Genomic DNA, 26,153 nt, shown 5'->3' on the forward strand with positions numbered 1-26,153 from the left:
GTCAGTTCACTGATCCCAGAGATCCTGTGTATCCCTGAGATATTAGGCTTCCACACATCTAGGCTGGTTGAAGGGCTTCCCTGGCACCTTACTAGTAAGGAATCCACCTGCAATGTGGATTGATCCCTGGATCCCTGAGTTCAATCCCTTGGTGAGGAAGATCCCCAGAAGGAGGAAATGGCAACCCACTACAGTATTCTTGCCTGGGAAAACCCATGGACAGATGAGCCTGGCAGGCTATAGTCCATGAGGTCGCAAAGAGTCAGATATGACTGAGTGCACACACAGAGGTTGGTTGAGACCTAGTGATACAGCTGATACTGTATCACTGTGATACAGATTGATACTCAGTAGTGCCCATGACATCCTGGGGCAACTGTGTTTAGGCACACATGACTTTGTAGACTTACACCACCTGGACCCAATATGGAGTTGTCCTTGCCCATCAGCTGTGCCACAGAAGAGCCAGCACCACCTGGAGATGTCCAACCAACTCGCAGGGGCTTTTCCTGAGAGAGCACTTGGTTATCTGGTCTCTTATCCAGGAAGCGTCATGACTTTTGACTGCTGCCTGTTATACCAACAACACACCTCTGAAGGTTCTCCGCTGCATGCCATCTGTCCACCAGACCCACCCTTCTAGGGGCCCAGATGTTATGACCCACCACACAAATGCTGAAGGAGTGCCCACCAGCCTAAGGTACAGACATCCCTCTATACATCTGCATGATTTCTGCTGGGAATCTCCAACATTGATGGGAATTCTTTGACGCACCTGATAGGAACAATGCAATAATTCAGAATGATGAGGGTCCATTCACACATACAAGGGCCCAAAACCCCAGAAGCCACACCCACAGTCACATAAAAGTGTCCTACAACGTTCCCACTGATGCCCAAACATTCTTGCTGACACATACATACTTCTAAACACAACATCAGTGTGTGCTGATAAATGCTTAATAAAAAGCTCTTTGAGAAAGGCAGGAAGGACTTTATTTGTGGTATCTACATAAATGTTCCCACCATGATCAGTTTCAACCTACCTACTTGACATCACTGAATACAGAGCTGGGAGGAGATACGTACCATTGACTATCTGATGCTAGTATTAACCAGTTCCAGCACATCCCAAATCTTTTCATATGAGCATGTGCATACAATCTACTTACACCAAGAGTAGGACCCTCAACTCCCACCACAGATATATAAGCAGAAGGACACCACATATATATATACATATATGTGTGCATGTGTGTGTTGTGTTCATATACATCTATTCTGAATACACATGTACATTCCTACCCTCATCTTGAATAAATATGCACACAGAGCAACTTTTACTACCTAAATTTTCACAGACAGAGCCCTACTCACCCTGAATATTTCCATGCCACTCTTACAACTATATATATAAACAAGCACAGCATGGGCCTAAACACAAACATGCAACCAATATACCACCGAGATGCACACACTGAATACATACACACACAGGCTCAGCAAGTACAAACCTGCCTCATGTATAACTCCAAAAAGACCCACATGCAATCCCACAGCCCCAAAATACAAATACTCCAGATTTCTGAACATATACATAACATTCACAGTCTACTGAATCCTCACATCCACCAGAATACTTACTTAATAGCCCCAGGAACTCAAATCACACACAGGCACAAACCACCTACACTTATCAAATACAGCTGAACTTGGAACAACTTGGGCTATAGGGTGCCAGCCCTCCATTCAGTGCTTTTGTATACATGGATCACATATTAGTACTGTCAGTCAGTTCAGTCGCTCAGTTGTGTCCAAATCTTTGCAACCTCATGGATTGCGGCATGCCAGGCCTCCCTGTCCATCACCAACTCCTGGAGCTAGCTCAAACACATGTCCATCAATTTGGTGATGCCATCCAACCATCTCATCCTCTGTCGTCCCCTTCTCCTCCTGCCTTCAATCTTTCCCAGCATCAGGGTCTTTTCAAATGAGTCAGTTCTTCACATCAGATGGCCAAAGTATAGGAGTTTCAGCTTCAGCATCAGACCTTCCAATGAATATTCAAGACTGATCTCCTTTAGGATTGACTGGTTGGATCTCCTTGCAGTCCAAGGGACTCTTAAGAGTCTTCTCCAACACCACAGTTCAAAAGCATCAATTCTTCAGGCATCAACTTTCTTTATGGTCCAACTCTGACATCTGTACGTGACTACTGGAAAAACCATAGCTATGACTAGATGGACCTTTGTCAGCAAAGTAATGTCTTGTTTTTTAATGTGCTATTTAGATTGGTCATAGCTTTTCTTCCAAGGAGCAAGCGTCTCTTAATCTCATGACTGCAGTCACCATCTGCAGTGATTTTGGAGCCCAAGAAGATAAAATCTGTCACTTTCCATTGTTTTCCCATCTATTTCCCATGAAGTGATCAGACCGGATGCCATGATCTTAGTTTTTTGAATGTTGAGCTTTAAGCTAGCTTTTTCACTCTCCTCTTTCACTTTCATCAAGAGACTCTTCGGTTCCTCTTCACTTTCTGCCCTAAGGGTGGTGTCATCTGCATATCTGAGGTTATTGATATTTCTCCTGGCAATTTTGATTCCAGCTTGTGCTTCATCCAGTACTATATAGTATTTACTAAAAAAAAGACAGAAAAAACAAAACCACTAGGAGTGGACCGTGTGGTTCAAACCCATGATGTTACAGAATCAACTGTACTTATATGTCCAACTGAGAATACACATACAAGCAACACCACTAAAATCTTTAGGCATTACATTTTGAGACAGATACAAAGAGGACTGCTGATATACTCACAAATCACAAATACACACATCTACATACCACCTATGTGTATATACCCCAAATGCTCAGACACACACAAAACAGAAAAACACCAACAATCTCTGCATCTTACTAATATACATACACAATTCTCACACATCTATGGATACACACGTGCAAATATTCCCAACCCCTCAATGTAGAGATTGCCCCAAACACTCTACATTATGCTCCCTCTCCAGAATACAACCTTCCCATTGATCCCAAAAAATGTCAACAAAAGACACTATATACATATATCTACCCTCACACTAATACACAAACAGACCACTGCTTACTACCTACTTTGAAACCCATGTATAAGCATCCTAGGAGTCTCCAAAGAAATGCACTAAGAATATACCTAACAATTCCATACCTTATGAACAAACTGATAATTCATGCACATGATGATGGACATACAAATTACAATACACAATAAGACACAGAGAAATATCTACAGCAAATCATTAATGAAATATCTTCCGTATACTGCTGGGGTCCAGCCCCAGTAGATCCAGGGAAATTCAAAGGAGAGATGGCTTCGGCAATCAGGAAACAACTGCTAGATTAAATATTAACTAGAGGCTTATAGAGTGGTTAAGTGAGGATAGCTCAGTAGGAAAATTCAGTGGAGAAAAGAGGCTGAATAACTTGGTTTACGTGGAAAGCTAATAAAATTCCAATACAAGGAATTTACATCACCTACTTAGGCCACAGGCGTCCTCCTGTTCCCCCAAAGGAGAGGAGACACTAAGGCCTCCCCAGTCAGATCTTAGAAGCCCAGGCATAATTAGTAGGCTTGACGAGCCTCCACGTTCCAGATGGGGATTCAGCCAGAAGGTGAGAGAAAGAATGACATGGGGGGACCAGTCTTTCGAGGAACTGATCCCATTTTTTATTTTTCCAGGGTCTGTTTTTATACACTGAGATGTTATACAAAAGTCACGCGGGGTCAGCAGTCCTGACTTTTATGAAAGTCAGGTGCTTCATACAAATGTATACAGAGGTCTTAGGGGTGTTACATCATCTTCTGGCCAGGGGGCCTGCTGACAATTTATGACCCTCTCCTTGTGACAGCGGTCAGTCAACCAGAACACTTATTTCTCCAGGGGTGATTATTCTTAAAACAGACGCCACCTTCCGAAGGTACCAGATAAAGTTACATTCCTATAAGGTGAGGGTGTAGTGGGTTTTAATTAAGAAAAGAATTTACTTAGCCTAAGGTCCAACGTGATTAATATCAAAGGTTAATACTTATTTCTTCTATATATTCATTAATGTGTATAAGGGCAGGGGATGTGGAGACTTAGCAGCAAACATTGGCTCAACAAATGAAAAACCCTTCACCAATACAATTTCTAATCAGCCCACTATACTTATACTAATAGTTTTCTAACTTCTCTAAAGAACCTGTTTTTAGAAGGTTTAAAGCATCTTGTGCCTCTCACAGTTGGGAGGCTGTGAACAATCACATGTGGCTGGACAAGCCTGTCAGGCAGGCTAGAGAACCTTCAGAGGAGTTTGTAGGTTGAAACACTCCTGTCACGCCCAGGAATTATTATTAACTGGAGCTCTAAGTTAACTCCTTCTCCGAAAGAGGTGGTGGGGGACAGCCCCCCGTAAGGTCAGAGGTGTAGGTGAGAGCACAAAGTAGTAAAGTAGGCAGGCTCTGGTTATGGGGGTAGATGCTCGAGAATTTCCAGGGGGACTCCTGAGGCTCGATCCCGCCTTTGCGTATGTCGAGCCTTCTCCCTCATGACCTTTGCCACGGGCGGAGCTCCTCACACTGGCTCCTGACAATATACCAAATTATCCTTAGTGAGTACGAGCCAGCTCCTACATCTGCAAAGACCAACAAATAACCATATCACATATTCTTAATACATATAAATGCAACTCTGCATCTCCTCTAGAAATATAGAACTCCACCTCAACATCAGATACACACATACTCACTTCTCAAAATATGTAAGCCTAAGAGGCCCCTAGTAAAAATACAAATGCAAAGCAGCCACAAATATTCCTGCAAATGACCATGCCCCTTGAATACACATACAAACTCATTATACACACAACTATCCACAAGCCCCAATACAATCACAATTACCCACTACACTACAAATATGCAAAGATAGAGCGGTATATAACCTTTGTTCAAAATACACATATAATACCACACTGCCAGCATATACATAAGCCCAGATTCCCCAATTCTCTCCCATCATGAAGAATACAGAATCACACAAACAAAACACACCTACATATACAACATCTACCAGTACCATACAATAGCCACAGACTTGCCCCCTACACAGCAAAACATACATAGACAGCTCCTGCAAATACACACACACACAAGCCTCAAATCCATCCAACATACACAATACACAAATGATATCCTGAATACACAAATGATCATCCGACATTCCCCAAATACACAAAAGACTGTATACCCAAAATAATATACCCCAGTCCTTTTCCTAATATTGCCCTTTATGCATACAGAAATTCACCATTCAGTTAGTTCAGTTCAGTCGCTCAGTCGTGTCCAACTCTTTACGACCCCATGAATCACAGCACGCCAGGCCTCCCTGTCCATCACCAACTCCCAGAGTTCACTCAGATTCACGTCCGTCATCATTACACCCATACAAATTTCCAAATTCATGGGTGAAAAAAACACATGTGAAAATATTTCCGAAACACTAATTTAATGGCAAGCCACTCCAGTACTCTTGCCTGGAAAATCCCATGGATGGAGGAGCCTGGTGGGCTGCATTCCATGGGGTCGCTACGAGTTGGTTGCTACTGAGCAACTTCACTTTCACTTTCACGCAATGGAGAAGGAAATGGCAACCCACTCCAGTGTTCTTGCCTGGAGAATTCCAGGGATGGCAGAGCCTGGTGGGCTGCTGTCTATGGGGTCGCACAGAGTCGGACACGACTAAAGTGACTTAGCAGCAGCAGCAGCAGCAGCAACCATCCACACCTGGAGTATGCCTGTATGAAATCTCAACTTCCTTCAAATACAAGATTCACCTTTACACATCCTCACAAAAACACAGCTTGCCCTTAAACACAAATATCCACAAACAAAACCAACCTACACATTGGGCTACATATCAGATTCCACCAGTCAACTAAATGGATACAGACCCCATCTAAACTTGCAAACCAATCATGATTTGACATCAAACTACAAACTGATGTCTATTACTACATTCAGCAAAGTTTCTCCTATTGTGGACAAGAGTGCAGTTTGAATATATGTGTTGATGTTTTCACATTAAAAAGAAGACACTCGTGAAATGATGAGAATGTACAGTTAGATCTTCACTCACTTTCCTCTCATTTTCCTATAACCTGTGCTGGTTCTTGGGAACCTGATGAGGGCTTTCAAATCAGAAGAACTCCCCTCTAGCTTTTGTACTCCTCAGAACACATGGACAGAATGGCACCTGTTTAATGGTTCTCACAACTATTTATCCTGAAATGTATGCCTGCAGTCAGTGAACTGACTATGCAGCCTGCTCCCCTGTGGGGTCACTAACCCTGGTGTAAACAGAGCAAGGGAACTGAGCTCTATGGAGGCTTGAATCCACATTCTGGGGAGTCTCCCTACATGGACAAGGCCACAAATAACCAACAAAGTGAATAGCAGTGCAGAGTGTGACACCTGAGGGGTTTAGAGTCCCCGTATCCCTTACTTTGATGTTCCTTTAACTGACAACCTAGGCCTCCATGAGAGAGGCCCCATCCCAGCCAGGTTGACTGTTGGGACCCTGCCCTCCAAACTCGAGCATGAGCTCCTGTTTCCTGTGCAAATGGCCTCAGCAGGCACCTGGATGAACCATTTGAAGACATACTCTGAATGCCCGAGAGTGCCCCCGCCCAGTGAGCCTGTGCATGAGTACAGGCAGAGGGCGTGTGGGGAACTGTCCTATTAGGTCCTTGTAGGAGAGGAGAGAAATTGACGGTTGGGTATCCTGAGAAACTTCTCTGGCCATGTCTCCTTGCTGGGAAACTTTGTGGTGTTCTTGATGAGCACATCTCACAATAAGATGAGCACATCACAATAAGATGGTGTGCTCATCTTATTGTGAGATGAGCACTTGTGATTTTTAAATTGCACACGTGAAGTCCATGCCCTTAGATGCAAAGTGTTTTGGAGAGCTCCACCCTAAGCTTGGTATCCTCAAATTGGGGCAAGTACTTTCATGACCTTCCAAATGCAGTTCCTTCCTTCTTGTTTATGCCGATCAAAAGCCAGTAGCTCCTTTTTCCTAGCAAGCTGTAAGTTTCTGTTAGAGAATGACTCTAGCAAAGAGTTTCAGACCTGGGAAGGCTCTTAAGATACTTTCTCCTGACTCCATTCCCAGAGTTCTTACAAGTGCATATACTCTACTAGAATGTTTCTTCTAAGTGTATTTAATACTGGGGGTTTTTGTTTTTCCTTTTTCAAGAAATGTTTCCTTTGTAAGGTTTTTGTTGTAACTCCGACGAAAATGACAATCTGGTCCAGTTTCAACACAAACAAGTAACATAAGAACAATTTTACTGTCCCCCTTCTTTGGTAATATATTGCAGAGTTTTAGTTGGCAATAAAAAAAATTAGTAGCAGAATCAAATTGTTGACTTGACTTTGTAATAATTTCCAAATCCTCTTTCTGGTCCATTGCAAGATGAGAGCATTTCTCACTCAACAAGATGCCTCTGAAGACCCCTCATATCTAACAGCACTAAGAACTTTCAATTACACAGACCTGAAAACTCCACAAGACACAAACATGGTATGTCTTTGTTTCTTTAATGTTCCATAGTGGAATGGAAGATGTACTGTCTTCTGATGCTTGTGATCCATGTCCAGAGATGTTTTGTCTCTGTAGTCAATACCTGTGCCCAGCCTCTCTGCAGGAATAGTCAGAGGTAATATCTAAAGGAATTTAGATACTCCCTTCCATGACTGGTCTTCTCAAATTATATTTGGGCTGATTTGAATATATCTGTCTCTGGGGTGTAGCATTTTGTAATAGTACAAAAATGATTATACAATTATGACCGGATAGCTATTCCACAATGCAATTTCTATATCAGTGGCCCTGAGAAGATGTATTCAATATCGTATCCCAGTTATGAGTAAGAATCTTATAAGTAGCTGATACAATGACTTAACAAGGGGACAAAGCAACAAGGAAGCTTTCCTTTTTTGGATGCCTAGGTACAATATTTTGCCTCACCATCCCTCTAGCATGAAGTTATAGGTTGAGAATCTTGTAAGTTTTCCTTAATGATAAAAGCTCAAGTACTGAGTGATATTGCCAAGTTATTTTTTCAGTCCCCAAATGGAGTTTCCTGATACAAATTTCACCATGATATTGCTTGAAATACTCTCACCTCATCTTCTCATCTTCTTTTGAATCCGTTGCAAGGGGCAAGGAACTTCTGAAGCACCAACAAGAGTCTTTTTCACAGTGTGGAATTGTCCTTCTAAACCTGTCTTTCTTTCCCCAGCACCCCATAATCAGTACTGCTGCTATAGCAGGGAGTGACTCTTGTTTCTCAAGATATTTGTTTGCAGTCCTCTGAGGTTTTCACCCTTCATCTCCCTTGACAAGATGCTTAAGTCCTTCTTCTCACAACACAAAATGCGAATACTCTTTCATATCATTTTGATAGTGATAAACTGACTGATTCACAATATGAAAATAATCAGGCAAATTTTTTTAGAAGAGATGTTCCCATGATTTCCATGCAGATGGGACCCTATGCAATGATGAGCCCAGGTTCTAAAGAGCAAGGGAATGTGATGCAAACATAAAATTCACAAGCTTATAAGCTGGGCTTGCAGGCTAGGATTTAGATGGAAGTGGATTTATGTGAATGGAGAATGGATATTGGTAGATAAACTCTTGACATTGTCAGAAGGCACACATCCATTTCATGGGTAGTGGATTTTTAAAACCTAGAAAAACCAGAGCTCTAGGATATTTAGTCCCTTTATCACAAGGAAAGAGAAGATTTTCTGCCTTCTTGTTCCTTACTTCTGCCTTAGCCTTACTAAAAATCTAAACATTGAATGCTGTATGATGGCTCTTCCAAATCAATTTCCTCCAAAGAGTCTGAAGGGTTTGTACATGTTTGCAATTGTGTTTTGTGTTGGACACAAAATACACACTTCTGTCTATTGACTGCCAGTTCTCTTTCTCAAAAGATAAGTAACTATCTTTTGATAGTTATGCACGGCTTAGCATGTTGTACTTTCCTTGAAAATGTTGCCAGATAAAATGCATATTTTGAGGTAACTGTAAATCTCATATAATCAGAGAAAAAACTTGCAATAAAACTATTTCCAAATATTTCATAGGACACAGTTATACTAAAAATTAATTCATCATTTCTGTGAAATTAAAAAATCAAGTTCAGTTAAGCATTTGCTTTTTTTATTTGCTAGTTCTGTGCACCTTATCCTTTCAGGTACTTTGAAGTTTATGAGATGGTAGAAGATTTTTGTTCTAGGAATCTAGTTCAGGAACAGTGGAGTCATGATATCAGTACAAAGACAATCATTGGAAATACACTCAGATATATTGAAACATAGATGCTACCTACTCCAGTATTCTTGGGCTTTCCCTGTGACTCAGCTGGTAAAGAATCCATCCACCTGCAATGCTGGTTGGGAAGATCCCCCAGAAAAGGGAAAGTCTACCCACTGCAGTATTCTGGTTTAGAGAATTCCATGGACTATGTCCATGGGGTCGCAAAGAGTCAGAAATGACTGAGCGACTTTTCCTTTCACTTCCACATGAATATTCAACCAGAAGAAAAACTGAAGACAGTTGTAAAAACGAAAATAGATTGCACTCGTTTTTAGTTGCAAATCACATCTATGGAAGGACTATAATAAAACAGATAACCCTGGTTTCCTCTGGGAAGAGGGTAGGATTGACAGGAGAAAGGTGGGAGGTGGGCTTGTCACTGAAAGGTTGCTGCAGTGAGCCATGTGTTACACTGGATTTTTTTTTTTTTAATTAATTAATTTATTTTAACTGGAGGCTAATTACTTTACAATATTGTGGTGGTTTCTGCCATACATTTTCATGAATCATCCATGAGTATACATGTGTTCCCCATCCTGAACCACCCCCCTCCCCACTACCTCCCTCCCCATCCCATTCCTCAGGATTGTTCCAGTATATCGGCCCTGAGCGCCCTGTCTCATGCATCAAGTCTGGACTGGCGATCTATTTTACATATGGTAATATACATGTTTCAATGCTATTCTCTCAAATCATCCCCTTGCCTTCTCCCACAGAGTCCAAAAGTCTGTTCTTTACATCTGTGTCTCTTCCTGTCTCTCAAATAGGGTAATTGTTACCATCTTTCTAAATTCCATATATATGCGTTATTATCCTTATTGTTTTTTTCTTTCTGACTTACTTCACTCTATATAATAGGCTCCAGTTTCATCCACCTCATTAGAACTAATGCAAATGCATTCTTTTTAATTGCTGGGTAATATTCCATTGTGTATATGTACCACAGCTTTCTTATCCATTCATCGGCCGATGGACATCTAGGTTGCTTCCATGTCCTAGCTATTGTGAACAGTGTTGCGATGAACATCCGGGTACAAGTGTCTCTTTCAATTCTGGTTTCCTCTGTGTGTATGCCCAGCAGTGGGATTTCTGGGTCATATGGCAGTTCTATTTCCAGTTTTTTAAGGAATCTCCACACTGTTCTCCATAGTGGTTGTACTAGTTTGCATTCCCACCAACAGTGTAAGAGGGTTCCCTTTTCTCTGAACCCTTTCCAGCATTTATTGTTTGTAGACTTTTTGATATCAGCAGTTTGTAGACTTTTTGATGCACAGCAATAGGTACCTATTGATGTGCATTTCTCTGATAATGAGGTAAGGAGTGGCGGCTATCCTTTGCTGGAGCAGCCGTGAAGAGAGATCCCACGTCCAAGTTAAGAGAAACCCAAGTAAGATGGTAGGCACTGAGAGAGGGGATCAGAGGGCAGACAGACTGAAACTACAATCACAGACAACTAGCCAATCTGATCACATGGACCACATCCTTGTCTAACTCAATGAAACTAAGCCATGCCATGTGGGGCCACCCAAGACGGGCGGGTCATGGTGGAGAGGTCTGACAGAATGTGGTCCCCTGGAGAAGGGAATGGCAAACCACTTCAGTATTCTTGCCTTAAGAACTCCATGAACAGTATGAAAAGGTGAAAAGATAGGATATTGAAAGAGGAACTCGCCAGGTCAGTAGGTGCCCAATATGCTACTGGAGATCAGTGGAGAAATAACTCCGGAAAGAATGAAGGGATGCAGCCAAAGCAAAAACAACATGCAGTTGTGAATGGGACTGGTGATGGAAGCAGGGTTTGATGCTGTAAAGAGCAATATTGCGTAGGAACCTGGAATGTTAGGTCCATGAATCAAGACAAATTGGAAGTGGTCAAACAGGAGATGGCAAGAGTGAATATTGACATTCTAGGGATCAGCGAACCAAGATGGACTGGAATGGGTGAATTTAACTCAGATGACCATTATATCTACTACTGCAGGCAGGAATCCCTCAGAAGAAATGGAGTGGCCATCATGGTCAACAAAAGAGTCTGAAATGCAGTACTTGGATGCAATCTCAAAAACGACAGAATGATCTCTGTTTCCAAGGCAAACCATTCAATATCACAGTAATCCAAGTCTATGCCCCTACCAGTAACGCTGAAGAAGCTGAAGTTGAATGGTTCTATGAAGACCTACAAGACCTTTTAGAACTAACACCCAAAAAAGATGTCCTTTTCATTATAGGGGACTGGAATGCAAAAGTAGGAAGTCAAGAAACACCTGGAGTAACAGGCAAATTTGGCCTTGGAGTGCAGAATGAAGCAGGGCAAAGGCTAATAGAGTTTTGCCAAGAAAATGCACTGGTCATAGCAAACACCCTCTTCCAACAACACAAGAGAAGACTCTACACATGGACATCACCAGATGGCCAACACCGAAATCAGATTGATTATGTTCTTTGCAGCCAAAGATAGAGAAGCTCTATATAGTCAACAAAAACAAGACCAGGAGCTGCCTGTGGCTCAGATGATGAACTCCTAGGTCTAGGTCTAGGGAAAACCACTAGACCATTCAGGTATGACCTAAATCAAGTCCCTTATGATTGTACAGTGGAAATGAGAAATAGATTTAAGGGCCTAGATCTGATATACAGAGTGCCTGATGAACTATGGAATGAGGTTTGTGCCATTGTACAGGAGACAGGGATCAAGACCATCCCCATGGAAAAGAAATGCAAAAAAGCAAAATGGCTGTCTGGGGAGGCCTTACAAATAGCTGTGAAAAGAAGAGAAGTGAAAAGCAAAGGAGAAAAGGAAAGATATAAACATCTGAATGCAGAGTTCCAAAGAATAGCAAGAAGAGATAAGAAAGCCTTCCTTAGCGATCAATGCAAAGAAATAGAGGAACACAACAGAATGGGAAAGACTAGGGATCTCTCCAAGAAAATTAGAGATACCAAGGGAACATTTCATGCAAAGATGGGCTCGATAAAGGACAGAAATGGTATGGACCTAACAGAAGCAGAGATATTAAGAAGAGGTGGCAAGAATACATAGGAGAACTGTACAAAAAAGATCTTCATGACCCAGATAATCACGATGGTGTGATCACTGACCTAGAGCCTGTTGTTTTCCTCTATTTCCCTGCCCCTCCTGGTTGTCCTTAGACCTCTAACCAGGGGATTCCAACACATACCATATCTGCATAACAGATGGACCAAATGTCTGCTCCAGAGCAGCCAGTTCCCCATTGCCTGACACTGACTTAGTGCTCAGCATTATTATCTTGGTTTCTATTCAGTTCAGTTCAGTCTATCAGTCGTGTCCAACTCTTTGCGATCCCATGAATTGCAGCATGCCAGGCCTCCCTGTCTATCACCAACTCCCGGAGTTCACCCAAACTCATGTCTATCGAGTCAGTATGCCATCCAGCCATCTCATCTTCTGTCATCCCCTTCTCCTCCTGCCCCCAATCCCTCCTAGCATCAGAGTCTTTTCCAATGAGTCAACTCTTTGCATGAGGTGGCCAAAGTATTGGAGTTTCAGCTTTAGCATCATTCCTTCCAAAGAAATCCCAGGGCTGATCTTTAGAATGGACTGGTTGGATCTCCTTGCAGTCCAAGGGACTCTCAAGAGTCTTCTCCAACACCACAGTTCAAAAGCATCAGTTCTTCGGCACTCAGCTTTCTTCACAGTCCAACTCTCACATCCATACATGACCAGTGGAAAAACCATAGCCTTGACTAGACAGACCTTTGTTGGCAAAGTAATGTCTCTGCTTTTGAATATGCTATCTAGGTTGGTCATAACTTTCCTTCCAAGGAGTAAGCGTCTTTTAATTTCATGGCTGCAATCACCATCTGCAGTGATTTTGGAGCCCAGAAATATAAAGTCAGCCACTGTTTCCACTGTTTCCCCATCTATTTGCCATTAAGTGATGGGACCGGATGCCATGATCTTAGTTTTCTGAATGTTGAGCTTTAAGCCAAATCTTAAGGGAGGTCAAACCTGAATATTCACTGGAAGGACTGATGCTGAAGCAGAAGCTCAAATATTTTGATCATCTGATGGGAACAGACAAGTTATTGGAAAAGTCCTTGATGCTGGGAAGGATCAAGGGCAGAAGGAGAAGAGGGCATCAGAGGATCAGATGCCTGGATGGCTTCACTGATGCAATGAACATGAACTTGAGCAACCTCCAGGAGATGGTGAGGGACAGTGAAGCCTGGTGTGCTGCAGTCCATGGGGTCACAGAGTCAGACATGACTGGGCAACTGAACAACAACAATAATTGATGTATTAATATGATGCCATATTGGTTTCAGGCATACAGCAGTGATTCAGTTATGCATATACATATATTCAGAATATCTTAGAATTGAAGTGTTTGAGCAATACTTCAGTAACAGTTTGGGATGTTAGGAAAATGAGTGCCAGTGAGAAACACTTCAGTTCATTCTATTGCTGATTGCCTTCAACTCGGTGCTGTCAACTACAAATTTGTACTTACCAAGAGCATTGCCAACAACTGAACAACTGAACGAAGGCATTTGCCATCTGCCTCTATGGAGACTGAACCCCATGCTGCTATAGCTGTTGACCTTCAACAATATCTAAGGGAGTTCAGGGTGGAGTGAGGCACTCTGTGCTCCAGGGAATCAGGTGGGACCGGTCTTTAGGTAGTTGGATGTTTTTAGCAACAGATTTTATGACCTCAATCCTTGCATCTCCTCATACTAGAGAAGCACTAAATCCCTTCATGGTGATATCAGATCCTCATGAAAACCTTTTGTAAAATGAGTGCTTCATGGCATTGAACTCCCCCTTCACCAAAATCTTATATATTGACTTTCCCCCTATGCCGTTTAGGAGCAGCCTCTCAGAGCTATCTGAGATGCTGCCTCCTGGGTTGCAGTCCTCATTTTTCTCCAAATAAAACTTAACTCGCAACTCTCATGTTGTACATCTTTTTTTTTTTTTCAGTTGACAGTGCCCAGCCTGTGATGGCCAACGGACAATAGAAATTATATTTCTACTTTATTCCTTCAGGTTCAGAATTCTAGCAGGCTGAAATGACTATGTTTTCTCCAGGTTCACTCTGATGTTAGCCACACTGACCTGACAGTGAATTACTATCAAGAAAAGTGAACTTCCTGTGGTAAGCCTTCAATTGAAGATGCCCTGTGGGTAGGACTATAGCTCTGACCACACATCAGTCTAAGTCAGGGGTGACTGGAGCCATTTGATTTCTTAGTCTTGTCCCTGGCTCTGCCACCCTCCCCCAAACTTCAGGCCAGCTTTCTGACCGAGTGTACACGTGTGATAACCAGCCCCCTTGAATTTCATTCCCTGCTCTGGGCTTGTCCTATAGTCTGTTTGCACAGATGTGTCTGATCACTGGAGCCATGTGAAGAGGGTCACAGTCCATCATCTAGAGAGAGGTGCTCTCTTATTCTTGAACCTCTGATGAAAGCTGCAGAGCCTGGAGTCCAGCTAATGACCAACTCTCTCAGTTTAGGAACCTGGGATCTCTAAAGGAATAGATTCCACCAAGGTCCTGCTCCTCTGACTGGCAGAACCTGGAAGGGCACTAAAGTTTCCCTGACCTCAGGTCAGAGTTCTAGCAGAAACACCCAGGGCACTCACCTCCCACCACTTGCCCATGGTCTGTCACTTGGGCATCCCAAACTGATGTTGCCTGGTGCTCAGGCCTTGGGTAGCCCCTGGATGACTTCAGTAATGATGGACACAGTATGGCCATGGGGGCCTTGCTGGGGAAAGACAATGACAAAATACCCACCCCCTATACAGTATAGGGGTTGGGGAGAGAGACAGAAACAGAAAAACAGAGAGTGAAGGAGAGAGAGACTGATTGAGGCAGAGGGTTTATTAGAGAGCAAGGTGGGCTGCTGTCTATGGGGTCGCACAGGGTCAGACACGACTGAAGCGACTTAGCAGCAGCGGCAGCAGCAGCAGCAAGCATGAATAGATTGCAAAGTCGGATGAGACTTTCATGCAAATGCGTACAGGAAAGTAGAACAATTAAAGCTTTTCTTATCTCCTTGAGAGACAAGTGGCTGCCTCTGGGGTGTCTCTGGCACACCTCAGGAGTTAATTTTGGAGGTGAATGTGTTTACGGTTCCAGGGGTTACAAGCCTTTGACCTTGGACCTATAGCATTGAGATGTCAGTCTCTTACTGAACCTCCTGCTTACAAGGAGATGCTCTGAGGAGGGGAGAAGGGAAGACAGCTGCCGTCCTCTCCTCACTGAACAGAGAGTCCATCATTTAACCCTATCATGCCTGTGTGTTTCTGATTGCTTCTGTAACAAATTACCCCAAATCCAGTGGCTTAAAACCATACAAATGTATTGTCTTACAGTGTGGAGGTCAGAGTCTAAAATGGGCTGGCAGGGCTGTGCTCTCTCTGGAGGCTGCAGGGGGCAACCTTGCCTCTTTCAGTTGCCAGAGCCCACCCACATTCTTTGTTCATGGCCCCCTTTCCCCCTTCAAGGTCTGCAGCACAGCTTCTTCAAATCTCTTTCTCCGTGTTGTTTGCCTTCTGTCATGTTGCTCCCTCTGTAGTCAGCTTCTGCTCTGTTTCCTTGTATAAGGACCTTGATAATTGCATGGGGATAATCCAGGTACTGCAGGATCAAGTCCCTACAAGATCCTTACCTTAATCATGCTTGCCCCCTGAGATAACAAAGTCACACGTCCCAGGGATTAGGATGCTTTTGGGTCATGACTCAACCTTCCACATTCCTCAGGCTTAGAGCTCTGCTGGATTCCACTGAGGCCTGATATGGGCCTCACCCCAGTGTCACTGCCCCAACAGAGGTGATAGTTTGGGCTGTGTGAACACTTGTGAGGATAGATATCTTTTGTCCATCTTTGTAGGCAAAGAGGAAACATGGCTATGAGGTTTCACATTTGGGGCTAAAGCTTAATAGCATGATAATAATTAGAAAGACTGATTTAAAAGTGTTTTAATCTCTTGCTGGAGTGCATGTATGCTAAGTTGCTTCAGTCCTGTTCAACTCTTTTCGACCCTATGGACTGTAGCCCCCCAGGCTCCTCTGTCCATGGGATTCTCCAGAAAAGAATACTGGAATGGGTGGCCATGCCCTCCTCCTGGGGATCTTCCCAACCCAAGGATGGATCTTGAATCTCTTATGTCTCCTGCACTGGCAGACAGGTTCTTTACCACTGGTGCCACCTGGCAAGCTTGCTGGAGTAGCATTGGGAAGTTCTCTGAACCTCCATGGAGAGAAGGATGCAGCCGAAGGAAACATTCTGCACTACAGGCACTCAGACTCCTATTTCATGGAGTTTGTCTCTTGGAGAATTAAGCAATCATTTCTAACCAGAATTTCCATGAATTATTCAGTGTTTGATTTCTGCCTCTGTGTAACAGAAACGCGGCTCTCGCTTTCACCGAGGAAAATGGTTGCTGTGCAGAGATTGTCCAGAAGAAGGAGCCAAAGACTTTGAAATGTGCCAGGAGCCCTGAGCTGATTCTAGGGAACAAGATGCAGCAGCCCCAAAAGGGATCAAGCAACGCCTGACTAGTTGCTATGGGTGCCTGCTGCTCTCATACTGGGTGCTCAACTGGGCTCCATGTGCTTCCCTATGAATCAGTCATGCATGGCCTGGGACACCTGGGCCCCACATTTTCCCCACTTCAGGATCCTTGCTTTGGTTCATCAGGATAGTATAAATTATGAATACTTGCTTTAAAAAAAGTGGTAAAAAAATATACACACTGAAAATTCAAAATAGCAATCAGTTGTGCTGAAAGCCCTACTGTAGCCTGCCAGGCTCCTCCGTGGAATTCTCCAAGTAAGAATATCGAAATGGGTAGCCATTCCCTTTTCCAGGGAATCTTCCCAACTCAGGGATCGAACCCAGGTCTCCTGCCTTGCAGGCAGATTCTTTACCATATGAGAAAATGGGAAGCCATTTTAAAAATTGTAAAAGAAATATACACAATGAAAATTCAGAATTGCAATTAGTAGTGCTGAAAGCTAAAGATCTTATTATCTTCCCATAGACATAAATACTATTATCAATTTGGTCAATAGACTTCCAAACATTACATATTTACATTCTTTATTTGAATTGCTGACACTCACCATCTGTTTGGAACTCACAGCCTGTGTTGACTCATCAGGGTATGTTTGTGCGTTGCCCTCTCCCAGCATCATCTTTGCAGATTTGCTTCTTCAATTATGGGGTTTTGGTTATGGGATGTGGAGAGGTGCAAAAAAGATAAGAATTATAAGAGTGGACCTAGACACTGATGAGGAAGAGAAGAAAACAGTGCATCCCAGTTCAGGGAAACATGGGGCTCCTCTCTGTTCTTGTTTTATCCTCCAAAGCCAACCCAACTGTAATAGAAACCACCTTCTTCTCAAGGACCCCTGTGATCAAAATACCAGGTGACCTTGTGTGTGGAGGGTTGGCAGAACCCTCTCCTTTGAGGGCACATTTGACCTCAGGCTGACCTTGTGATTTTTGTTCCCCTGAACCCTGAGAAAGGGGCTGGCAGCTGAGCCACCAGGCAGCACCGACTGTGGTGAAATAACCCTGACCTTGTAAATTGCATCTGACTTTGGGGCTCTGAAAGTGTATGGGCATATCTGGTGGGAAGCTTCTCCAACTGAGGTGACTCATTACTGGGACTGGCGACAGGAGAGACCTGGGCTCCTGTGGGGCTGGGGCTTCTGAGTACCCAGGTGGACCTGCTGTCACCTCATTCACCTGCGCTGTGTCTGGGCACTGGACTGCAGCAAGGACTGACCCTGACAGAGGTCCTGGTGCTGCCCTGCCTGCTTGTGACACTTCCCGGCCCAGGTCCTTCTCCGTGAGTCTAGTGCCCAATGGGACCCAGATTATCCTGTAAGTAATAAGATCTTGAGACAGTGAAAAGACTGCTAGAAAGTGGGTGGTAAGTTCAGGGTTCCCCGAAGTGGTGGCTGCAGTGGTGTCTGTTCTCCAGACAGCCACAGGAGAGTGGGCTGTCTGGCCAGTTGTTGGGACATGAGCCAAGGGAATTAGAGAGGATGGAGGGACTTGATTCCCCAAACAAAAGCTGTAGAAAAACCAGGAGTCCAGGGCATTACACCTCTCCTCTGGGGCTTCCCTGGTGGCTCAGAGGTTAAAGTGTCTGCCTGGAATGCAGGAGACCCGGGTTCAATCCCTGGGTCGGGAAGATCCCCTGGAGAAGGAAATAGCAACCCTTTCCAGTACTCTTGCCTGGAGAATCCCATGGAGGGAGGAGCCTGGTGGGCTACAGTACATGGGGTCACAAAGAGTCGGACACGACTGAGCGACTTCACTTCACTTTAGATGTGTGAAAGGATTTCAATGTGAAATGAAACTGGAGGATATGAAATGGAGAATCACATGCATGTACCCTCAGAAGAATGGAGAGACTGATTTCCTGTAAATGCCTGATTTACAGAACACCTAGAGATATCTCTTGATCAATGAACATTCACCAAGGATCTCTTCCCATCCTCAAGCCAAGGAACTTACTGCTTGGATTCTGTGTGGACGTTCCCCTCTTTGCACATCAGGCCCATAAATAAAGCAGACCCCAAGCCCTCAGTGGACTCACCTGTAGCACTAACGCATGCATTTCCTAAATTATAATTCTTCTGCTAAACCAGAAAAACAACTCAGTTTCTTCTCAATTGAACCTGCCTCAATTTCCCTTTTTATTCGGGTTAACAGTCTTCACCTCATCTCATAAGCTTATATTAATCTTTCTTTCCTCTGAATTCTCTACTCAGTGACTCAACCTTAGTCTGGGCAATACTGTCATGACTTCTCATAGGGTCAGAACACATTATCTTTTAAAGGTTTAAAAGACCCTCTGCACACTACTATATTTAAAATAGATAATCAATAAGGACTTACTGTATAGCACAGGGAATTCTGCTCAATATTTTATAATAAACTAAATGGGGCAAGACTTTGAAAAATAATAGATACATGTGTATGTATAACTGAATCACTTGCTGTACACCTGAAACTAACACAACATTGTTAATCAACTATGCCCCAATACAAAAGAAAGAAAGAAAAAGACTTTTTGCACAATTTTAGCATCCAGTAAATGGTTAATTGATGCTTAAAATGATTTGTCTTTTGCAGTTTATGCTTTTGTTTTGTTTCTCCAGACAGCCCACTTCACCCTGGCTTGCCAGCTGACATTGTGGTAACTAAGATTTCAGGAGTAGGCATCCTAACTTCCCTTTGTATTACTGCTTTCAGATTTTGTTTTCATGAACAGTTTTACTTTTCATGAATGTGTTTTCTCAGGGAGAGATTCCTTTCTGAAATGATACCTACATTCTGGGACAATGAAGCTCCATGTCTATTCAACAAAGCATCTCCTATTTCTTTTCTAAAACTCCACTCTTGTGCCAAGACCCCATTAATCATCAAACAAGTAATACAGAAAGTCTTGGTTGAACACCTGTCATCTAATCCTTCTCAAAAGTGAACTGGGAGAAACCAAATCGTGTGGTAAGATGAATCAAGTTTTTAGTTCTGAATGAATTGGCAGTCCTTTTAAAAATGATTTTGTTTTCGACTGGGAACATTAGAGAAATGTATTAGGATTTTTTTTTTTTTTTGCATCAATTGGGTAAAAATCTTGATTTTTGAGGTGACCTTTTATTTTTGTTTTGCAACCAAATAATTTATAATAACTCTATAATATTTCTTAAAATTTCATATTATTTTCTTCAAGTGGTTTTGGAAATGAGCCCTATATTATTATTATTGTTATCCATTAAAAAAAATAAGAAAACTAGATAACTATAAATGGGATTTCCAGTCATGCCATCTTCATTAAAAATACAGCTATCTGTTTATCAGACGTGATCCACCCAACACATTTCTAATCTCTATTGTTCCCTCTTGTTCCATTTATTACTGGCCTAGGAAAGCATAAGGCTCAATGATTTGTAAACACAGTAGAAATCCCTAAAAGAGAAAAGCTCAGAACTACTTTTAGAATAAGAAGAAAACCACCATGTGCTTGCTCTTAGGTCCCTAGATTGCACGGCTGATTTAATTCCATAAGTAAACAGCCCACCCACATTTTCAGATAATGTTATCAACTGAATTCAGTTCAGCACAATACTCATGTCCTGAGTGGGTGAACTTGGGGGAGGGCATTTGCTATGGTGGCCTGAGATGGTGAGTCAGGCTTCAGAGCCCAGCTGCCTGTAGCCTTGCCATCACTCCCAATTCATTCTCCAGTGCCCAGTTTCTTCACATGTAAAGTGGAGATAGTAATATTTCTTGTGTTATAGGTTTATTAAGAGGATTAAACCATGTGTATAAAGTGCCTGCCTCTTTGGGAACCCGTTATAAATGGTAGTCGGGCTGATGACCATTACTACCCTGGCCAAGTGTCCAAGCTTCCCGAAAATGTAATGTTGGAAACTTAAGAGTGCCTACAATAAAACATTTCATTTATTGACAAAAACACAGAACCAAGAAAGGACTAGGGGGTCACAAAAAGGGTGAACCTGAAAGATGTAACAATCAGTGGGACAGTCAGCCCCAAATTATTTCTGATCACTGAAGCTGTAGCATCTTCCATTCAGAAAATTGAATGTACATCAGAGACTCCAATCGAGGCTTCATAAAAAAATGAATAAACAGAAACCTCAATTAAATAGAATTGGGAGACCAGAAGGGCAAGTTCTCATGTCCTGAGAGGCTAGCAGACCTTACTAGGAAGAAGAAAGACTCCTCTTCGTTCCTGACAAGGAGTCAGCCAATGAAAAGCCATGGACTCTGCTTATATTCCTTTTCCTCTCTATAAAATTGTTATCCTTCTTTTGCTGCTTAGGTATTTGTACACGGTTTACCATAATTGCAAAACTTGAATTGCAATTTTCTGTGGACCCCAATTAAACCCACCTTTGCTAAAAAAAAAAAAAAATCTGTCATTCTATTTGTTTCTTTTTTTTTTAATTTATTATTATTATTTTTTTTACTTTACAATATTGTATTGGTTTTGCCATACATCAACATGCATCCACCACAGATGTACACATGTTCCCCATCCTGAACCCCTCTCCCACCTCCCTCCCCATACCATCCCTCTGATTCAACAGCCTGGAGACTTTTTACTGAGTGTTGCAAGTCACAAGCTCTCATGGCTTCCCAAAGCTGCCAGGGGTTTTATTGGACTGAACATTTACATATAAACCAGTGAGCTAACGTGGCTACATCAACAGTTAATGCAACCTCAGACTCCAGCCAATGAGAGTGTTGCAGTTAAGGTTAAGTCTTGGCCCCTGCAATCTGAATCAGTCCTTTGGCAGGGGAAGATGGCCATAAGAACCATTTAAAAGTGATGCTCCAGATGCTCCTTGCACCATGATGCTGACGGTCTGTACGCTTTCCATAAAAAGTTGGAGAAGAAGAAAAAGATATTGGGGCAAGGAGAGGAAGAGAAGGTACAGAACTACCTGCTGTAATTCTGTGAAGAGTAGCAAGGAGGGGGTTGGGTTTGGCTGCTATAAGGGAAATCTCACCAGGGACTGAGAAAACAAGGCCAGAAAACGTGCTGCCTCCACGAGCACTGAGTGGAGTGTGCTGTCCCCATGAGGACCAAGGTCACATTTGATGGCCCTCTTCATAGAGACTGCAAGGGAATTCCTATTCTGGGTATCAGGCTGGAACGACAGTGTCTCAAGTCAATTCCTTTTCTACTCCAAGGCTATCTTTCTAAATTGCCTAACCTTGCACCACCACACCTTGCCTAACAAGGGCCTAACTAGGAAACAGAAACCAACTTAGCTTTAAGGAGTAACTTTAAGTTGTATGGGAAAGTATTGCATATAATTGCAGAACAAAAAGAAAAACAGCTCTTTTCGTGCCTAGCACAGCTATGGCTCGGGGTCCCAAGAAGCACCTGAAATACGTAGCAGCTCCAAAACATTGGATGCTGGATGAACTGACTGGTGTGTTTGCCCCTCGTCCATCTACTGGCCCCCACAAGCTAAGGGAATGTCTCCCCCTATTCATTTTCCTAAGGAATAGACTTAAGTATGCCCTAACTGGAGATGAAGTAAAGAAGATTTGCATGCAGCGTTTCACTAAGATTGATGGCAAAGTCTGCACAGATATAACCTACCCTGCTGGTTTTATGGATGTCATCAGCATTGATAAGACTGGAGAGAATTTTCATTTGATCTATGACACCAAGGGTCGCTTTGCTGTTCATCGTATTACACCTGAGGAGGCCAAGTATAAATTGTGCAAAGTAAGAAAGATATTTGTGGGGACAAAAGGAATCCCTCACCTGGTAACCCATGATGCTCGTACCATCCGTTACCCTGATCCACTCATCAAGGTGAATGGTACCATTCAGATTGACTTGGAGACTGGCAAGATTACTGATTTCATCAAATTTGACACTGGTAACCTGTGCATGGTGACTGGAGGTGCTAGCCTGGGAAGAATTGGTGTGATTACAAACCGGGAGAGACATCCAGGTTCTTTCGATGTGGTTCATGTGAAAGATGCGAACGGCAACAGCTTTGCCACACGGCTCTCAAACATTTTCGTTTTTGGTAAAGGCAACAAACCGTGGATCTCTCTTCCCCGTGGAAAGGGTATTTGCCTTACCATTGCTGAGGAGAGAGATAAGAGATTGGCAGCCAAACAGAGCAGTGGATAAAATGATCTCTATATGATGTGATTGGAAAAGTCTTTGTAATGAAAGATAATACCAAGTGAAAAAAAAAGGAAAGCAAAGCAAAAGCCCAACATACGGCACGACATCAATAAAATAAATTTTGTCAACATGCCAAGGGAAAAGGGGAGGAGGTGTCATTGCAGGGGTAGGGTACACATGGAACTGACAAGCCAGATGGAACACTGAGGCCACCAGAGGTGTAACTGGGAATTACTAACCCCAGATCACAGGGCCCAGGTAGGAAGGAGTGTCCCTGATGACCAGGACCACTGCTGGGAGCTGGCATCACAGGTGGGCTTCTTCACCATGGCCTGCGGCAATGGAGGAACAGCCAGAGGGCACTAGCATCTCCTTTCTTCATGTTTCTCAGTCTCCCAACAAGGTCTTCACTGTCAGACCCATCCAGAAGCCAAACCTGGGTGCCTGGGAAATGCAGCCTGCAGGAGCCAGCCCCCCTGTAACACAGAGGAAGTGCAAAGAAACTATGAGGAATAATCTGAGAGCAATCTGGGCGAAGACTGGCCCAATCCACCCTACATCAGTTTGTTGGTCAAAAAATAACGCAGGGGATTGTTTTTTTGAAGGATCAATCTCAGAGCAGATAAGAAACATGCCTGTCCTCCAGGGCAGAAGATTTTCCAGAGGTCTGCCCATTTAGGTCAGGCTTAACTCTGCTGGACAATCTGTGGATTGCATGAGGACATCCTCCAAGAATCTGACCTTTTACTCTGATTGGGAGGCTGGTCTGGGCATGCTCTTCACCTGGCAATTGCAGAAACACAAGAGGGCAAGCAGAAAACGGGGATCACTTGAGTCTGGACCTAGAAGGAATTAAAAGCAAGTCACCAGCTGAGTCCACTATCAAAAAATGGGGAAATGCACTCCATCTTTTATGGGAGGAATTGCAAAATTGAATGAGAAAAGACATGACCATAGAGAGGGTTGAGTATTAAGGTCAATAATTTCATCTGTAGCTCAGCCTCTCAGTGTATATGTGTGTATGTGTTTTCCACACCACCAAACAATTCCCTGACACCAGTTGGGTGTCTTTGATTCTATTCCATTTGACAATATTAACCTAGAAGTTTCAGCTCCCACAGGTTAAGGGCTCAGTCCCGTGAGACTCCTTCATGTTCCTTCTTAGGAGGCAGGGAGGATTGAGTCTGAAACTATTGAATGTGTGTGTCATTTTCATATTATGTTTTACCTGATTGGTGTACCTTTTATGCCCTTATTTACTTATTTGCAGCTTTAACACATTTTTTGCTGTTTTTGTGGGGACTGAGAATTAAGATTGGCTGGGTTCAAGTAGAGATTGAGAGGAATGTCATTGTAAGATAAACAATAAAATATAAAAGTCTAGTAGGTTGGATGGTATCACTGACTTGATGGACATGAGTTTGAGAAAGCTCTGGGAGTTGGTGATGGACAGGGAAGCCTGGTGTGCTGCAGTCCATGGGGTCACAAGGAATCAGACATGACTGAGTGACTGAACTAACTGAGGGGACTTAACCCTCCCCTGGTGGCTCAGATGGTGAAAAATCTGCCTGCAATGCACGAGACTGGAGTTCGATCCCTGGGTCAGGAAGATCCCCTGGAGAAGGGAATGGCTACCCACTCCAATATTCTTGCCTGGAGAATTCTATGGCCAGAGGAGCCTGTGATCTACAATCTATGAGATCACAAAGAGTTGGACATGACTGAATGACTAACACTTTCAGGGAATTTCAGTAGAAGTAGCAAACATATTTATACTATTCATAAAGTTAAAAAGTAAACTAGCACTATCAAAGTACAGTAATGAACTCACACGCAAAGTAGAGAAGCTGTAGTGCTCAGGCTTACAACACTCAGGCTCCACACTTAGGTCAAAGCAGCAATGCCTCATCCACTGTCCTAAACTGCACATCATGGTGGCGATATCAGCCAGTGGTCAGGAGGATAATTTTTGCCATGACCATTTGACACCGAACATGGGGTTACTTTCAACCCTTCTTTTCTGAGCTTTCCCTACAACCTCCACAACCACCCATCACCGAAATTAGCACTTTCACATCCCAAGGAAGGATGCAAGGCTTTCCATGTCAAGACCAGGACAGTCAAAGAGACATAGACCCATGGTGCCTGACATGTTCATCAATAAAGACACTTCCACCTCAAGAAGTTTGGGACTGCCATGAGTTTTAACCATAAAGCTAGCAAGTGTTAGTTACAACTTGGAATTAAAAGGGAAAGAATTAGCTGAGGGATATTAAGAGGCACAAATATCCAGTTGCAAAGCAAATGAGTCCTGGGTGTGAAATGTACAGTGTGGGGAATATTGTCATTAACTAATGATGTCAAGCTTATTGTGTGATTAGTTTGGGATATAAAGAAATAACTAATCACTATGTTGTACAATAGGAAATAATTGTACTTCAAAAGGAAACAAATTCAAAGAAAAAGTGAGCAGATTTGTGGTTACCAGAGATGGGGGTCAGGAGAAGGGCAAATCAGTGAAGGCAGTCAAAAGGTACAAACTTCCAGTTATGAGATAAATATGTACTATGGATGTAATGTACAACCTGATAAATTAATACTATTCTATATATGTAAAAGCTAAGAGAGTAAGTCCTAAGAGTTCTCATCACAAGGAAAAAAAATTGTTTCTTTCATTATGTATGTATATGAGATCACTGATATTCACTGAACTTACTGTGCTAATCACTTCATGATATACATAACTCAAGTCATTATGCTGTACACCTTAAACTTATACAGTGCTGTGTGTAAATTATATCTTGATAAAGCTGGTAGAAAAAAAAAACTCAAAGAAAGGGGGAAAAATAAGTCAGGATGGCTGGTGATTCAATTCCACAGGCATAGCCTGCTGCTGCTAAGTCACTTCAGTTGTGTCCAACTCTGTGCGACCCCATAGACGGCAGCCCACCAGGCTCCCCTGTCCCTGGGATTCTCCAGGCAAGAACGCTGGAGTGGGTTGCCATTTCCTTCTCCAATGCATGAAAGTGAAAAGTGAA

The 26,153-nt window shown here is 42.9% G+C and overlaps 1 pseudogene; it reads left to right on the forward strand.

Annotated features, from left to right (window-relative positions):
* The first annotated feature begins 22,326 nt into the window (after positions 1-22,326).
* LOC784731 (ribosomal protein S4, X-linked-like pseudogene) lies at positions 22,327-23,241 on the forward strand (annotated as a pseudogene).
* The last annotated feature ends 2,912 nt before the right edge of the window (positions 23,242-26,153 follow it).

This window comes from Bos taurus, chromosome 8 (genome assembly GCF_002263795.3).
Source record: "Bos taurus isolate L1 Dominette 01449 registration number 42190680 breed Hereford chromosome 8, ARS-UCD2.0, whole genome shotgun sequence".
In the NCBI taxonomy this organism is placed as follows: domain Eukaryota; kingdom Metazoa; phylum Chordata; class Mammalia; order Artiodactyla; family Bovidae; genus Bos; species Bos taurus.